Raw genomic sequence first — 16,387 nt, 5'->3', positions numbered from 1 at the left:
ATTTGTCTATTTCTTCCTTTAGTTCTATCCATTTTTGCTTCATTTATTTTTGGATATGTATACTTCTATGAATGCTCATCCTTGTGAATTAATCTTTTTATAGGTATAAACTATTTCTTTATAATTTTTAATATTCCTTGTCTTGAAGTCTACATTGCCTTATAATAATACAGTTAACTTAAAACAATGGATTGCTATTATGTAATAAATTCTCCTGATATTTGAAGTAATTAATCTTCTAAAATCATTCTCTCTAAATTAGAGGCAAAAATAAAATAATAAAAGCAGGCTAGCTACAAGCTTATTCACTCATCTCACAAATCTGGGGAAGCCAAAAAAATTTCTTTTCAATTATTTACTAACAGAAAAAGAAAATGGCAATAATAGCATTACACATTGAAATCAATGGCATACAGAAAAAAACAATGATGTTTATAGCTTTAGACCATGCTATAAAAATATAGTAAACTAAAAGAAATAGGCATTACAGTCTAGAATCTAGAAAAGAATATAACCCAAAGAACATGTAAGAAAAAATGACTAAAGCACCAACTATTATTTTTAAAAAGATAAGAACATAAATAACTTATCTGCATAATAACTCAGCTTTTAAGGAAATTTAGTGGATAGTTCAGCTTCTGGAAAGACTTAAAAGGAAGTACAAACTAAGATTATTTAGACAAAAATGGGTAAACATCAGACATAGAAGAAAATAAATCCTTGAGAATACACTGAAAAAATATTGCAAGATATTTAAAAGATAAATAAGAAAAATATTGTTTATAACATGAAAAACACTCATATATGTGTGTGTGTTCAGTTGCTCAGTTTTGTCTGACTCTTTGTCACCCCATTGATTGTACAGCCCACCATGCTCCTCTGTCCATGGAATTTTTTAGACAAGAACACAGGAGTGGGTTGCCATTTTCCTCTTTATGGGATCTTCCCTACCCAAGGGTTGAACCTGCAACTCTTGTGTCTTCTGCATTAGCAGGAGGGTTCATTACCACTAGTGCCATCTGTGAAGCCCACAGTCCACTGAAGGATCATTTATACCCTGCTGGTCACATAACTAAAGTCAGGATCGCTAATCTGTTAAAGCAGGTGCATTCATCAATGTATATATCCCTTAGCAGTGTAGGCAAGTTAGTAAACTGTAACACCATGGGCGTTCTAAACTGTAAACAGTACACTCTGTGAGCAGTACCAGTGAACAAATCTAGTCCTTACCTTTGTCAAGAATCTGAATCCAATTAATTGATTATTAACTAAGTGTAGTTTCCCCTTTAGATAATCAGCTCCCACTGATAGAAAATCTTGTGAGGGTTTTAACCCAATACCAATATATCTGATCATAGATACCTGTTTTGTTTTGTTTTTTTAAACACCCTGATATCAGTTTTTACTTAGTGCCTGTAATTGAGTGAGAAGTTCACTCAGAACATCCTAATGATTAGAAATAATTAAAATCAGTTTTACACATATTACACAAAATGGACCAAAGGAAGAATAAAAGGAAGAATATACAAGGAAGACCGTGACACTATAAACCAAATATGATATATTAGGGTGCTAAATAAGCTTAAGAATATGATATATATAAATATTATTATTGTTCTATTATTTATGTTATATTATTAGTGCTTTTTTATTGACAATTATTCCTTTAATATTTTAACTTAGGATTTTTAATCAAACTTTAATAGGAGCACAAATACAACAACATTCACCTCCACTTCATATTTCCAATACTTGAGATGTGATAACTACAATTAAATATCAGGATGGAGAAAAAATACCTATTCTCTGTGAAGAAAATTACCAATTCAAGATGCAGAAGAAATTGTGTGCAAGGATGGTAGATGGCAGTCAATCCTACACTGTATTGGTCAACAATACATAACTTGCTTTATAACATTCTTTTAAATAAGATTTATACTCCTCTAAGCTTTGTACAAGCTGGAAACAAGATTGCCAGGAGAAATATCAATAACCTCAGATATGCAGATGATACCACCCTTATGGCAGAAACTGAAGAAGAACTAAAGAGCATCTTGATGAAAGTGAAAGAGGAACCCTCTTACACTGTTGGTGGGAATGCAAGCTAGTACAGCCGCTATGGAAAACAGTGTGGAGATTTCTTAAAAAACTGGAAATAGAACTGCCATATGACCCAGCAATCCCACTTCTGGGCATACACACTGAGGAAACCAGATCTGAAAGAGACACGTGCACCACAATGTTCATCGCAGCACTGTTTATAATAGCCAGGACATGGAAGCAACCTAGATGCCCATCAGCAGATGAATGGCTAAGGAAGCTGTGGTACATATACACCATGGAATATTACTCAGCCGTCAAAAAGAATTCATTTGAACCAGTCCTAATGAGATGGATGAAACTGGAGCCCCTTACACAGAGTGAAGTAAGCCAGAAAGATAAAGAACATTACAGCATACTAACACATATATATGGAATTTAGAAAGATGGTAACGATAACCCTATATGCAAAACAGAAAAAGAGACACAGAAATACAGAACAGACTTTTGAACTCTGTGGGAGAATGTGAGGGTGGGATATTTCAAAAGAACAGCATGTGTACTATCTATGGTGAAACAGATCACCAGCCCAGGTGGGATGCATGAGACAAGTGCTCGGGCCTGGTGCACTGGGAAGACCCAGAGGAATCGGGTGGAGAGGGAGGTGGGAGGGGGGATCGGGATGGGGAATAAGTGTAAATCTATGGCTGATTCATATCAATGTATGACAAAACCCACTGAAATGTTGTGAAGTAATTAGCCTCCAACTAATAAAAAAATAAAATAAAATTAAATTAAATTAAAAAAAAAAGAAAAAAAAGAAAGTGAAAGAGGAGAGTGAAAAAGTTGGCTTAAAACTCAACATTCAGAAAACTAAGATCATGGCATCTGGTCCCATCAATTCATGGGAAATAGATGGGGAAACAGTGGCTGAATTTATTTTTCTGGGCTCCAAAATCACTGCAGATGGTGATTGCAGCCATGAAATTAAAAGACGCTCACTCCTTGGAAGGAAGGTTATGACCAACCTAGACAGCATCTTGAAAAGCAGAGACATTTCTTAGCCAACAAAAGTCCGTCTAGTCAAGGCTATGGTTTTTCCAGTAGTCATGTATGGATGTGAGAGTTTGACTAGAAAGAAAACTGAGCGCCAAAGAATTGGTGCTTTTGAACTGTGGTGTTGGAGAAGACTCTTGAGAGTCCCTTGGACTGCAGGGAGATCCAACCAGTCCATCCTAAAAGAGATCAGTCTTGGGTTTCATTGGAAGGACTGATGTTGAAGCTGAAACTCCAATACTTTGGCCACCTGATGCATAGAACTGACTCATTGGAAAAGACCCTGATGCTGGGAGAGATTGAGGGTGGGAGGAGAATGGGACGACCGAGGATGAGATGGTTGGATGGCATCACCAACTCAATGGACATGAGTTTGGGTAAACTCCAGGAGTTGTCCTCCTCCAGTACAGGGAGGCCTGGCATGCTGTGGTCCATGGGGTCTCAAAGAGTCGGACATGACTGAGCGACTGAACTGAACTGAAGCTTTGTATGGATCAGCAAGATGAAGGTCTCTTTACCTTGAAACAATAAATCACCGTTTAAATATATAAATTAATGAACATTCTTTTACTTCTAGTGTGAAGTAAATAGGGACAAAATTTGGGGCCTACTATGTAAATACCAGGTAAAATTTACACTTATGCATATTATTTTTTTTCTTAATGATCAAAAGGGCAAGAATAAAGCACCAATTTGTCTCCTTAGTATGGGAGTCATTGACCTGAAAGATGAGTCCACAGAATATCTGACACAGAAGTACAGTGTAGCTTGTATACAGGAAAGCCAGAGGGTTATAGGAAACAGAGATTCTGTTCTTAACAGGCACACAAAAATCTCTCATGCTCCATGTCCCAAGGCAGAGGCAGTAATTGGAAAGAAGCCTGGGTTAGACTGACTGGCTGGTCTTTGTGAACCTCCTAGAGAGTTGGGGGTGGGGGGCAATTTTGGGGACATAGATGTTGGTGCCAGCCATTTTGAAAGCTCATTTTACTATGAAAATGCCATTGCCAAGTGCCACTTTGGAGTTCTCCTTGTAGGTTACTAGCACCAGACTCTTACCAACCCACAAGTATGACAGTGCCAATCCCTGGCCCCGCTGGGCCCCAGCTGCTACACTTGGATCTCATCCTGCTCCTGGGCATGACAGCACCAGCCCAGGTACCTTTGGGCCCTGCAGCCAGCTTTCCCAGGACCTCATCCTGCCAAATAGTAGGCTGCAGGCACTGCATAATGCAGTCTGACAGCCGACCAGGTTGGGGTGCTAGCCCTGCCTACCAGTGTCCCCACAGTAGTTGGCCTTGCTGCAACAGAAGGATATCCCTATAGCATTTAGATCTTCTGTGCAGATCCTACAGAGGGGAGCATGCTGCAGGGCCCCAAAGACTTGTCCTACATAAGACCACGTCTCCAAGCTCAGGAACATACCTAATGCTTAGAAAAAAAACATAGAGAATTAGGTAAAATGAGGAGACAAAGAAATACATTCCAAAAGAAGGAACAAGATGAAATCTCAAAAAATAACACTAAACAAAATGGAGCTCATTTGGGAAACAGCAAACGCACCAAAATTCTCATTATAGGAGTCCCAAATGGAGAGAGACAGAGTCTTATTTGAAGAAATAATAGCTGAAACTTTCTAACCTAGAGAAAAAAACAGACTTCCAGGCCTGGAAATCAGGTTCCCAAATAAAATGAACCAAAACAGATCTAACCAAAACACATTGTAATTTAAATAGAAAAAAATAAAAATAGAGAATCTTAAAAGCATCAAGAGAAAAGCCACTAGTTACATACAATGAGACTCATAAGACCATCAGCATTTTCTGCAGAAATTTTGCAGGCCGCAAGGGACTGACAGAACATACACAAAATGATGAAAGGAAAAAAAAAATTACAACCAAAACTACCATATCTAGCAAGACTATCATAAGATAGGTCAACAGTTTTAGAAATCTGCAAATAATGTGTTCAGCAGCATTAAACTCACTTTACAAGAGATATGAAAGGTATTTTCTAAGATGAAAAGAAAAGACTGCAACTAGACATAAGAAAATTACAAAAGAAAGAAGTTTACTGGTAAAGGCAAACTATAGTAAAGGTAGTAGGTGCTAGTGGGAAGATTAAAAAATAAAAACAGTAACATTATCTGTATCCACAATAAGTAGTTAGTAAAAACACAAAACAGAAGGATATAAAATATGAGGTGGGGAACAGAAATGCAGAGTTATTAGAACACTGAAATCATAACAAGTCTTTTGTTGTACAAACGTACAAGACTAAAAATCAACTATCAGGAAAAAAAAAGAAAGAAAAAAAAAAAAAAACCGACAGAAGTACAAAGAGCTAGAAGTTAAACAATATGTTACAAAACAACCAAGCGGTCACTGAAAAAATCAAAGAGGATATAAAAAATACCTGCAAACAAATGAAAATGGAACTTAAATGATCCAATATATATGAGACTCAACAAAAGCAATTCTAAGAGGGAAACTTATAGTGATACAGGCCTACCTCAGAAAAGAAGAAAAATCTCAAATAAGCAATCTAATATAAATCTAAAGAAACTAGAATGAGAAATATAAACACAACCCAAAGTTTGTAGAAGGAAAGAACAATAAAGATCAGAAGAAAAATGAATGAGAGACTAAAAAAATAGAAAATATCAATGAAACCAAGAGCTAATCATTTGAAAAGATAAACACAGTTGCTAAACCTTTAGAAAGATTCATCAAGAAAAAGAAGAGGGTTTGAATCAATAAAATTAGAAACAAATGGGGAAAGGTTACAACTGATGCCACAGAAATATAGAGAATTATGAGATTACTGTGAAAATTACACACAAATAAAATGGACAACCAAGAAGAAATTGATAAATTCCTTGAAATACGCAATTTCTCAAAACTAAATCAGGAAAAAAATAGAAAATATAAACAGACTGATTACTGATATTAAAATTGAATTAGTAATTTGAAAACCCAAGAAACAAAAATCCATAACCAAACAGATTCACAGGTGAATTCTGCCATTTACAAAAGAGTTAACACTTATTCTTCTCAAAATATTCCCAAAAGAAATTGAAGAAGAAGGACACTTCTGAACTTATTCTGCAAGGTTAGTATCATCCTAATGCCAAAACCAAAGACATTACATAAAAAGAAAATTACAGTCCGTATCATTTATGAACTTAGGTATAAAAATCTTCAATCAAATATTAGCAAACCAAATTTAACAATACATTGAGAGGATTACACACCATGAGCAACTGTGACTTTTCTCAGGGATTCAAGTATGTTTCAATATCAGTGAATCAATGTGATATATACCAACAAACTGAAGCATAAAAATAATACAAATATCTCAATAGATGCAAGCAAAACTTTTGACAAAATTCAATATCTGTTTATGTTAAAGCTCTCCATGTAGTGGGTAGTGGGGAAACATACCTAAACATAATAAAGGCCACACATGAGAAACATCCAGCCAACATCACATTAAACAGTGAAAAGCTGAGGGGCATTTCCTAAAAACCAGGGAAAAGATGAGGATGCCCAATCTCTCCACTTTTATTCAACATGGTGTTGGAAGTCCTAGACACAGCAATCACACAAGAAAATAAATTAAAGGAATTCAAATTAGAAAGAAAAAAGTAAAACTGTCACTATTTGTAGATATCATAATACTGTACATAAAAAAAACCATCAAAAGCTATTAGAACTAGTAAATGAATTCATTAAATTTGAAGGATAAAAATTAATATACAGAAATATGTCACATTTCTATTCTTGAACATCAAATTTTTAGAAAAGGAAATCAAGAAAGCAACCCCATTTACAACTGCATCAAAAGAATAAAATAGCTAATAACAAATCTAACCAAGGAGGTAAAAGACTTGTACTCTGAAAACTATAAGATATTGATGAAAAAAACTGAAGATGATGAAACAAATGGAAAGAAATCATCTTCATGAATTTGAAGAATCAGTATAGTCAAAATAACCTTGCCACCCAAGGCAATCTACAGACAACACAATCCGTCTTAAATTACCAATGGCATTTTTCACAGAATTAGAAGAAAAAAATTTGCAATTTGTACAGAAGCACAAAAGACCCAGAATAGCCAAAGCAATCTTGAAAAAGAAAAATGGAACTGGAGAAATCAGACTCCTTGGCTTCAAACTCCATTACAAAGCTGTGATAATTAAAATAGTATGACACTGGCACAAAAACAAGCATATATATCTATGGAACAGAATAGAGAGCTCAGAAATATGCTCACTCTTATATGGCCAATTAATCTATGACAAAGGAGGCAAGAATATAGTGGGAAAGTGATTGCCTCTTTAATAACTGGTGTTTGGAAAACTGGAGAGTTACATTCAAAAGAATCAATCTTGGCTAACTTTCTCACACAATATACAAAAATAAACAAAATGAATTAAAGACTTAATTGTAACTCTTGAATCCATAAAACTAGAATAAGTCATAGGCAATATGCTCTTTGACATCAGTTTTAAAGCAAAGAAGAACTAAAGGGCCTCTTGATGAAAGTGAAAGAGGAGAGTGAAAAAGTTGGCTTAACTCAACATTCAGAAAACTAAGATCACGGCATCCAGTCCCATCACTTCATGGCAAATAGATGGGGAAACAATGGAAACAGTGAGAGATTTAATTTTGGGGGGGCTCTGAAATCACTACAGATGGTGACTGCAGCCATGAATTTAAAAGACTCTTGCTCCTTGGAAGAAAAGCTATGACCAACCTAGACAGTATATTAAAAAGCAGAGAACATTACTTTGCCAACAAAGATCTGTCTAATCAAAGCTATGGTTTTTCCAGTAGTCATGTATGGATGTGAGAGTTGGACTATCGGAAAGCTGAGCGCTGAAGAACTGATGCTTTTGAATGGTGGTGTTCAAGACTCTTGAGAGTCCCTTGGACTTCAATGCGATCCAACCACTCAATGCTAAAGGAAATCTGTCCTGATTATTCATTGTAGGGATTGATGCTGAAGCTGAAACTTCAATACTTTAGCCACCTGATGTGAAGAACTGATTCATTTGAAAAGACCCTGATGCTGGGGAATATTGAAGGAGGGAGGAGAAGGGGACAACAGAGGATGAAATAGTTGGATGGCATCATCGATTCGATGGACATGAGTTTGAGCAAGCTCCGGGAGTTGGTGATGGACAGGGAAGACTGGCATGCTGCAGTCCATGGGGTTGCAAAGAGTTGGACACGACTGAGTGACTGAACTGAACTGATCTGGAGGGGATCTGTCTCCTCAGACAAGGGAAGCAAAAGTAAAAGTTAGCAAATGGGAGTACATCAAACTAAAACGCTTTCCCATAGCACAGAAAATTATCAATAAAATGAAAACGGCAGCCTACTGAATGGGAGAAGATATTTTGCAAAGGATATATCCAATTAATATTCAAACTATACAAAGAATTCATGCACCTCAACATCAGAAAAAAAATAAATAAATAAACCAACTCAACTAAAAAAAAAAAAAAAAAGTGTCCAGAAGACCTAAATAGATTATTTTTCCAAGAAGACATAGAGACGGCCAACAGACCCATGAAAAGATGCTCAACATCATTAATCTTCAGGTCAATGTATATTAAAGCTGTAGTGAGATGTCCCTTCACACTTGTCACAATGACTAATATCAAAAAAACAGTAGCAATCATTGGCTAAATGTGGCAAAAAGGGAGTCTTTGTGCACTGTTGGTGGAATTATCAATTGATAGAGCCACTGTGGAAAGGAGTATGGAGTTTACTTAAAAAGTTAAAAGTAGAACTGCCATATAATCTATCAATTCCACTTCTGGGCATTTTTCAAAGGAACCAAAAACTCTAATCCAAAAAGATATAAGCACTTCAGTGTTCATTGCAGCATTACATGCAATAGGTAAGGATAGGAAGCAACCCAACAGCCCATTGATAGATGAATGGATAAACACACACAAAAAAATGAACTGTTACTAAGCCATAGAATAGGAAATATTTCCATTTGGAACAACATGAATGGGTCCAGTGTGTATTATGCTAAGTGAAGTAAGTCAGGTAGAAAAAGACAGATACCACATGTTGTCACTTGTATGTGAAAGATAAAAATAAAACAAACAAAATTAAAGGAACACAGGCTCACACAGGTGCAGAACTAATGGGTTGTTGCAAGAAGGGAGGTGGGAGTTGGCAAAATAGATGCAGAGGATTTAGAGGTACAAACTCCAGTTATGCAATAAAGAAGCCATGGGGATATAATATACAGCATACAGAATATGGTTAATAATATTGTAATAACTTTGTATAGGGACAGATTGTTACTAGATACTGGTAGTCATTTTATAATGTATGGAAAAGTCAAATGATTTTGTAGCACATGTGAAGTTAACATACTGTTATACATCCAACATTTCAATTAAAAAAATTCATTTAAAAAAGAATGCAGGAGCATACTGAACAAGTGGATAGTACAAGAGTATTTATGGAGACAAATGAATTGCAAGTTTCAATTATTTGTCAGTCTTAAAACTCTTTAACTTGTTCAACTTATTTTATTTTAATTTAAACATTATATTTATACTTCACCCTTTGATCTCTGTTCTTCATGTAGAAAAAAAATCCATGTTTTCAACCACCTCAAATAGACCGTGGAACCATTAAATCATCTAGCTCTGCAGAAGAAAGGAGAGAAACACATGACATGAACCCAGGCTGTATGCACACGGCACCAAGTTAAGTTCTATTTGTGAAGAAGGCTTCAGGATATCTGAAGAAGATGGAATAACATGCTATATGGGAAAGTGGAGCTCTTCCCCTCAGTGTATAGGTGAGGACAGTATGCAAACCAAATTTCTATATTCAGTATCATTCATTGAAACTAATCAATTGCAGTCAAAGTCATGAGACAGGTTCCTTTAGATTTCTAAATATATCAAATCACTTATTTATTTATAAGTTATTTAGGAATTAATGTACCCAGGTAGCTCAAACAGTAAAGAATCTGCCTGCAATGTGGGAGACCTGGGTTCAATCCCTGGGTCAAGAAGATCCCCTGGAGTAGGACATGGCAACCCACTCTAGTATTCTTGCCTGGCAAATTACATGGACAGAGGAGCCTGGTGGGCTATAGTCTATTGAGTCGCAAAGAGTTGAACATGACTGAGTGACTAACACTTTTAGGTTTTAATATGTAATTTCTATATTTATGCACTTAATTGATTTTTGCATATTCCAATTAATCATTTGTGTTAATTTAATTGGTTCCATATAGAATCCGTTTTCAATCTGCAAATTTTTTTGGTAATATTAGCACTGCATGTGTAATAAAATTAAACTAACTATTCATATAGGTAAACATATTCACAGTCCTACCTATTCATAGAATTTGCAGTATTTGCATGGCCACCAAGTTTTTTTCTGAAAAATTTCTTATGTTCTTCCTACAATGTCCCTTTAATTTCTTACAATATATAGTACTTTTCCTAAGGTAATGAAGTCCTAACATGTTTTTTTAATACTCATGATTGATTAGAGAAGCACTGATAATCTCTTTTATGTATCAGTGCTGTTAGTTTCAAGTTTGTGCTCAAGGGGATGGTTGGACCAGCATCAGAATGGTAATTTTAGGACATATTCTTTTACTTCTCTCTGATTTTCTAGATGTTATAGTATAATCACTCATTATTTTCAAATAAAACTACCAAATATGATGAGCAGTTCATCAAAGTAAGTTTCAGAGTTAGTGAAACATGAAATCATTCTTTCATGTATTCCTAGGACTCCCTAGTGGACTTCCAGCTTATATTTAGAATGGTGCTATATCTCATTAGAGAGACAGTTACAGATATGGAGAAGTTACTTAAAACAGTGATGAGGGGTTTGGGATAGAGGGACTCACATCCATCTATAGGACATTTAAGAGGAAAATGATTCTGTTCACCAGAATGCATAAGTATAGTGTTTTTCATTCTATTCTAAGGCTGACAAATATCTTTAATTCAGAGCATAAATGGTATAAATATGAAACTAACCAATAATTCCAGAATCTAACAAGGTATCTATGGAAAGTTCTGAATTCTGGTAGAGAATTAACAACTCTAGTAATAGTGAAAGTTTGATTGTCTCAAATTGTCTCATCTTAACAAGCTAAATAATAAAATTTTGGTAACACAAGCTTAAATTATTTCACTTTCACATCATCTTGGATGTAGTTTGGACATCCTCTGATATACATTCTCAGATTTCTTGTCTCTGTTCCTTTATCATGGCTGACCTCTGCTCATCAGTCTTATCACTACTCCATTTGCTATTAATTTATCAATCATTTCTTTATAATATGCAATTTTATAAGATATTTAACAGAGTTCAATGTAACAGATTTTGATAGAAGCAAGAAATAAAAACACATTCATAATGTAGGTGACTTGCAAATGGGAAAAATAATTTAAATGTGAGAAGTATGCATTCCTCTCTCTTAGAACATCACCATTCCTTTTTAATAATTTTGATGAATATAGAGACAATCAATGTGACTGAGTCAAGATTTTTGACATCTAAGTTATAAGAAAAATGTTATACAATATTCATTGGTTTGATATGTACCTATTTTTTCTGGAATATAATTATTGACCACTATGTATTTTTTTTCTTTTTATTGATTTTTTTCCATTTATTTTTATTAGTTGGAGGCTAGTTACTTTACAATATTGTAGTGGTTTTTGCCATACATTGACGTGAATCAGCCATGGATTTTTAAAGATGTATTAAACAAATACATATTCTTTTTCTTTCAGATACAGATTGTGTTAACCTGCCCAGCTTTGATGATGCAGTCCTCATAGGTTGAGAGAAGAAATCATGTAGGTCAGGAGAACAAGTGGCTTTTAAATGTTGACCATATTATCAGTTGGATGGATTCAATATTTTACAGTGTATTAAGAGAAAATGGACAGGAAGCCCAGCATGCAAAGGTACTTAGGTAAAATTTTAAAATTTATGTATTAAAATGTATTAAGAAACACAGTGAGGAGAATTGCCTCCACAATCATTAGAAAGACATAGATTATTCTTAAGCCAGGTCAAAGAAGGTTTATGCCTGAGCATAAAAAGGGATGGGAGTTTCCCAGGTGGCACTAGTCGTAAAGAATCTGCCTGACAGTGTCTGAGACATGGTTTGATCCCTGGGTCGGGAAGGTCCCCTGGAGGAGGAAATGACAACCAACTCCAGTATTGTTGCCTAGAGAATTCCATGAATAGAGGAGCCTAGTGGGCTAGAGTTCATGAGGTCGCAAAGAGTCAGACATGACTGAGCATCTGAGCATGCTCGCACACATAAAAAAGGATGGAATTGTGTACTCAGCGGTCCGTCTATAGCCCAATAATTCTATAGCCCAGTACACGGTCCAGGCACAGTAATCCCAGCATATTCTGTAAACTGTTGGATATGCAAGCAGATTCACAGGTTCACTGAGATCTGATGAATCAAAACCACTGGGACTGCAATTCTGACACTATTTTAATGATTAGCAAGGGATTCTGTGCACATTTCAGTCTAGAAGCCATGGCAATAGCCTCTTGTACCTTACATGCTGTTAATATCACTGAAGAATTACACATCACTCACTAGGGTGTCCTTAAGCATTTGCCACTAAGCTCATTAATATCATTAAAGAGTAGTTTTGTAAATTTACACTTATTTTTCTATAATTTATGTTTGGATCTTTTAGTTAATCATCTTCTTTCTTCAACTATGGTATTCTTCAGAGTATGTTAATTCATAATCGAGTTTGAGTAAACTCCGGGAGTTTGTGATGGACAGGGAGGCCTGGCGTGCTGCGATTCATGGGGTCGCAAAGAGTCGGACAGGACTGAGCGACTGAACTGAACTGAACTGAACTGAAAGAGTACTTACTGTGTTTACTTTTCTAAAGGCCTAAAGTTACAGCTCTTTTTAAATTTTAATTAATTTATTTAATTGGATGCTAACTACTTTCCAATATTGTGGTGGTTTTTGCCATATATTGACATGAATCAGCCATGGGTGTACATGTGTTCCCCATCCTGAACCCCCCCTCTCACCTCCCTCCCCATCCCATCCCTCAGGGTTATCCCAGTGCACCAGCCCTGAGCACCTTGTCTCATGCATTGAACCTGGACTGGAGATCTGTTTCACATATGATAATATACATGTTTCAGTGCTATTCTCTCAAATCACCCCACCCTCGCCTTCTCCCACAGAGTCCAAAAGATTGTTCTAGACATCTGTGTCTCTTTTACTGTCTTGCATGTAGGGTCATCGTTACCATCTTTCTAAATTCCATATATACACATTAGTATTGCCAGGAGAAATATCAATAACCTCAGATATGCAGATGACACCACTCTTATGGCAGAAAGTGAAGAAGAACTAAAGCCTCTTGATGAAAGTGAAAGAGGAGAGTGAAAAAGTTGGCTTAAAGCTCAACATTCAGAAAACTAAGATCAAGGCATCCAGTCCCATCCCTTCATGGGAAATAGATGGGGAAACAGTGGAAACAGTGACTAACTTTATTTTTTTGGGCTCCAAAATCACTGCAGATGGTGATTGTAGCCATGAAATTAAAAGACGCTTACTCCTTGTAAGGAAAGTTATGACCAACCTAGATAGCATATTAAAAAGCAGAGACATTACTTTGCCAACAAAGGTTCGTCTAGTCAAGGCTATGGTTTTTCCAGTGGTCATGTGGAGGATGTGAGACTTGGACTATGAAGAAAGCTGAGCACCGAAGAATTGATGCTTTTGAACTGTGGTGTTGGAGAAGATTCTGGAGAGTCCCTTAGACTGCAAGGAGATCCAACCAGTCCATCCTAAAGGACATCAGTCCTGGGTGTTCATTGAAAGGACTGATGTTGAAGCTGAACCTCCAAAACTTTGGCCACCTGATGTGAAGAGCTGACTCACTGGAAAAGACCCTGATGCTGGGGAAGATTGGAGGCAGGAGGAGAAGGGGATGACAGATGATGAGATGGTTGGATGGCATCACTGATGCCATCAATGAACACAGGTTTGGGTGGACTCTGGGAGTTGGTGATGGACAGGGAGGCCTGGCATGCTGCGGTTCATGGGGTCGCAGAGTCGGACATAACTGAGCGACTGAACTGAACTGATACTGTATTGGTGTCTTTCTTTCTGACTTACTTCACTCTGTATAATAGGCTCCAGTTTCATCCACCTCATTAGAACTGATTCAAATGCATTCTTTTTAATGGCTGAGTAATATTCCACTGTGTATGTCCACCACAGCTGTCTTATCATTCACCTGCCAATGGACTTCCAAGTTGCTTCCATGTCCTGGCTATTGTAAACAGTGCTGCGATGAACACTGCGGTACACATGTCTCTTTCAATTCTGGTTTCCTCGGTGTGTATGCCCAGCAGTAGGATTGCTGGGTCACATGGCAATTCTATTTCCAGTTTTTTAAGGAATCTCCACACTGTTCTCCATAGTGGCTGTACTAAGTTACAGCTCTTAAACAGGATGAATGTAAACCAAATCATAATGTCAAATGATCTTTTTATTATGTTTTTCTTACGGCTTATAAATTCACATTGAATTTATATAATTTATAATTGTTACATTACTATCCTTAAGAGATTTCTAGAAAAGCTCTTATTTTCGCTGACCTAAAAAATGTGTATCAAATTTCTAGTGAAGGATAAGGGAGAGATTTAATGTACAGAAACTTAATTCATACTGAAAAACATTGCTTTATTTCCTTTCCCTTAATCTTACATGTAAACTGATTGAAACTAGCAGTCTTTCATGACAGATTAACTATTGAATCTAAATGACCATGGAATATATTTGACATCATCCCATTTCCTCCTTGCTGTTTATGATGATCATTATATTAGAAATACTTTTTTTCTTTTCTATTCAGATGCTTCCTGTGTGAATTCATCTCAAGTGGAAAGTGATATTATACAAAATCAGGAGTCTAGATATCAGAGTGGTGAGAGAGTATGTTATGAATGCATCAGGAATTATGACCTCTTGGGAGAGATAGATGTGATATGTTTAAATTGAGCTTGGGCAAAACCACCTCAGTGCAAAGGTAAACTATCTTATCCATCCCTATAATCAATTTAGAATACATATTAGGGACAAAAATCTGTTATTATAAATACATGATGAAGTAGCTTTTCTGTAATAATTTTATTTTTTAATTAATTTGTTTAAAGATGGTGCTTAAAATCTAGTTATATTGTGAACTGAATAACTATTTGATATTTATTTTATGGAAGAGTTGGACTTCCCTGATAGCTCAGTTGGTAAAGAATCCTCCTGCAATGCAGGAGACCCCGGTTCCATTCCTGAGTTGGGAAGATCTGCTAAAGACGGGATAGGCTACCCAGTCCAGTATTCTTTGGCTTCCTCTATGGCTCAGCCAGTAAAGAATCTGCCTGCAATGCAGAAGACCTGGGTTTGATTCCTGGGTTGGAAAGACCCCCTGAAGAAGAGAAAGGCTACCCACTCCAGTATTCTGGCCTGAAGAATTCGATGGAATAGGCATAGTCCATGGGGGGGGGGGGGGATGTCAGTTACAAAGAGTCAGACATGGCTGAGCAACTTTCACTTCACTTCACTTCACATGAGAGAGTTAGCAAGATTTGTACAGTTGGCATCATGGAACATTTCCTATCACAAATATTAAGACAGTTACTTCTTGAAGAATAAATATGTTAAAGATACGTTTGACTTGTATAAGTACATTTGACTTTTGATAGATATTATGCCATACGTTTTTTGGAAAAAGTGCTCAAACATCAACATCAATAGAGTGTTCATCCATGACCATAGAGCCAGGAGGAAGTGACAACAGTTTTCCAGTGCTGGAAATTGGAGCCCAGGAAATTGGAGCCCATCCATTTTAAACATAGCCCAAGAAATTCTGCTTTGAGACATGGAATAGGCAGCCAGGACCTGGTCACAGAATGTGACATAAATTGGAGATCTTCACATATGGGTGATATTTAAAAATATGTAACTAGCTGGACTCATTCAGAGAATTAGTGTACACATAAATATAAGTAGTCTGAATCTTGGTCCTGGGACACTTCAGTGTTTAGAGTTCAGGAAGGGAGGGAATCCAACCAAGAAATACATTAGCCACTTCTAGTTTTTCAAGTTAACTTTTGCCTGGTGTGTATTTTTTGTAGTCTTCCACTTGACACGTTTTCATGTTTGAAGTCACCTTCTTGTACACAGCATACAGCTGAGACTTGTTTATGTGTCCACCCTGCCA

General features: G+C 36.4%; 1 pseudogene; it reads left to right on the top strand.

Moving 5' to 3' along the window:
- Positions 1 to 16,387, top strand: part of LOC122708047 — an 81,351-nt pseudogene that overhangs the window by 56,682 nt on the left and 8,282 nt on the right.

This window comes from Cervus elaphus, chromosome 14, assembly GCF_910594005.1.
Source record: "Cervus elaphus chromosome 14, mCerEla1.1, whole genome shotgun sequence".
Taxonomy (NCBI): domain Eukaryota; kingdom Metazoa; phylum Chordata; class Mammalia; order Artiodactyla; family Cervidae; genus Cervus; species Cervus elaphus.
This window is presented reverse-complemented; position numbering and strand designations above follow the sequence as displayed.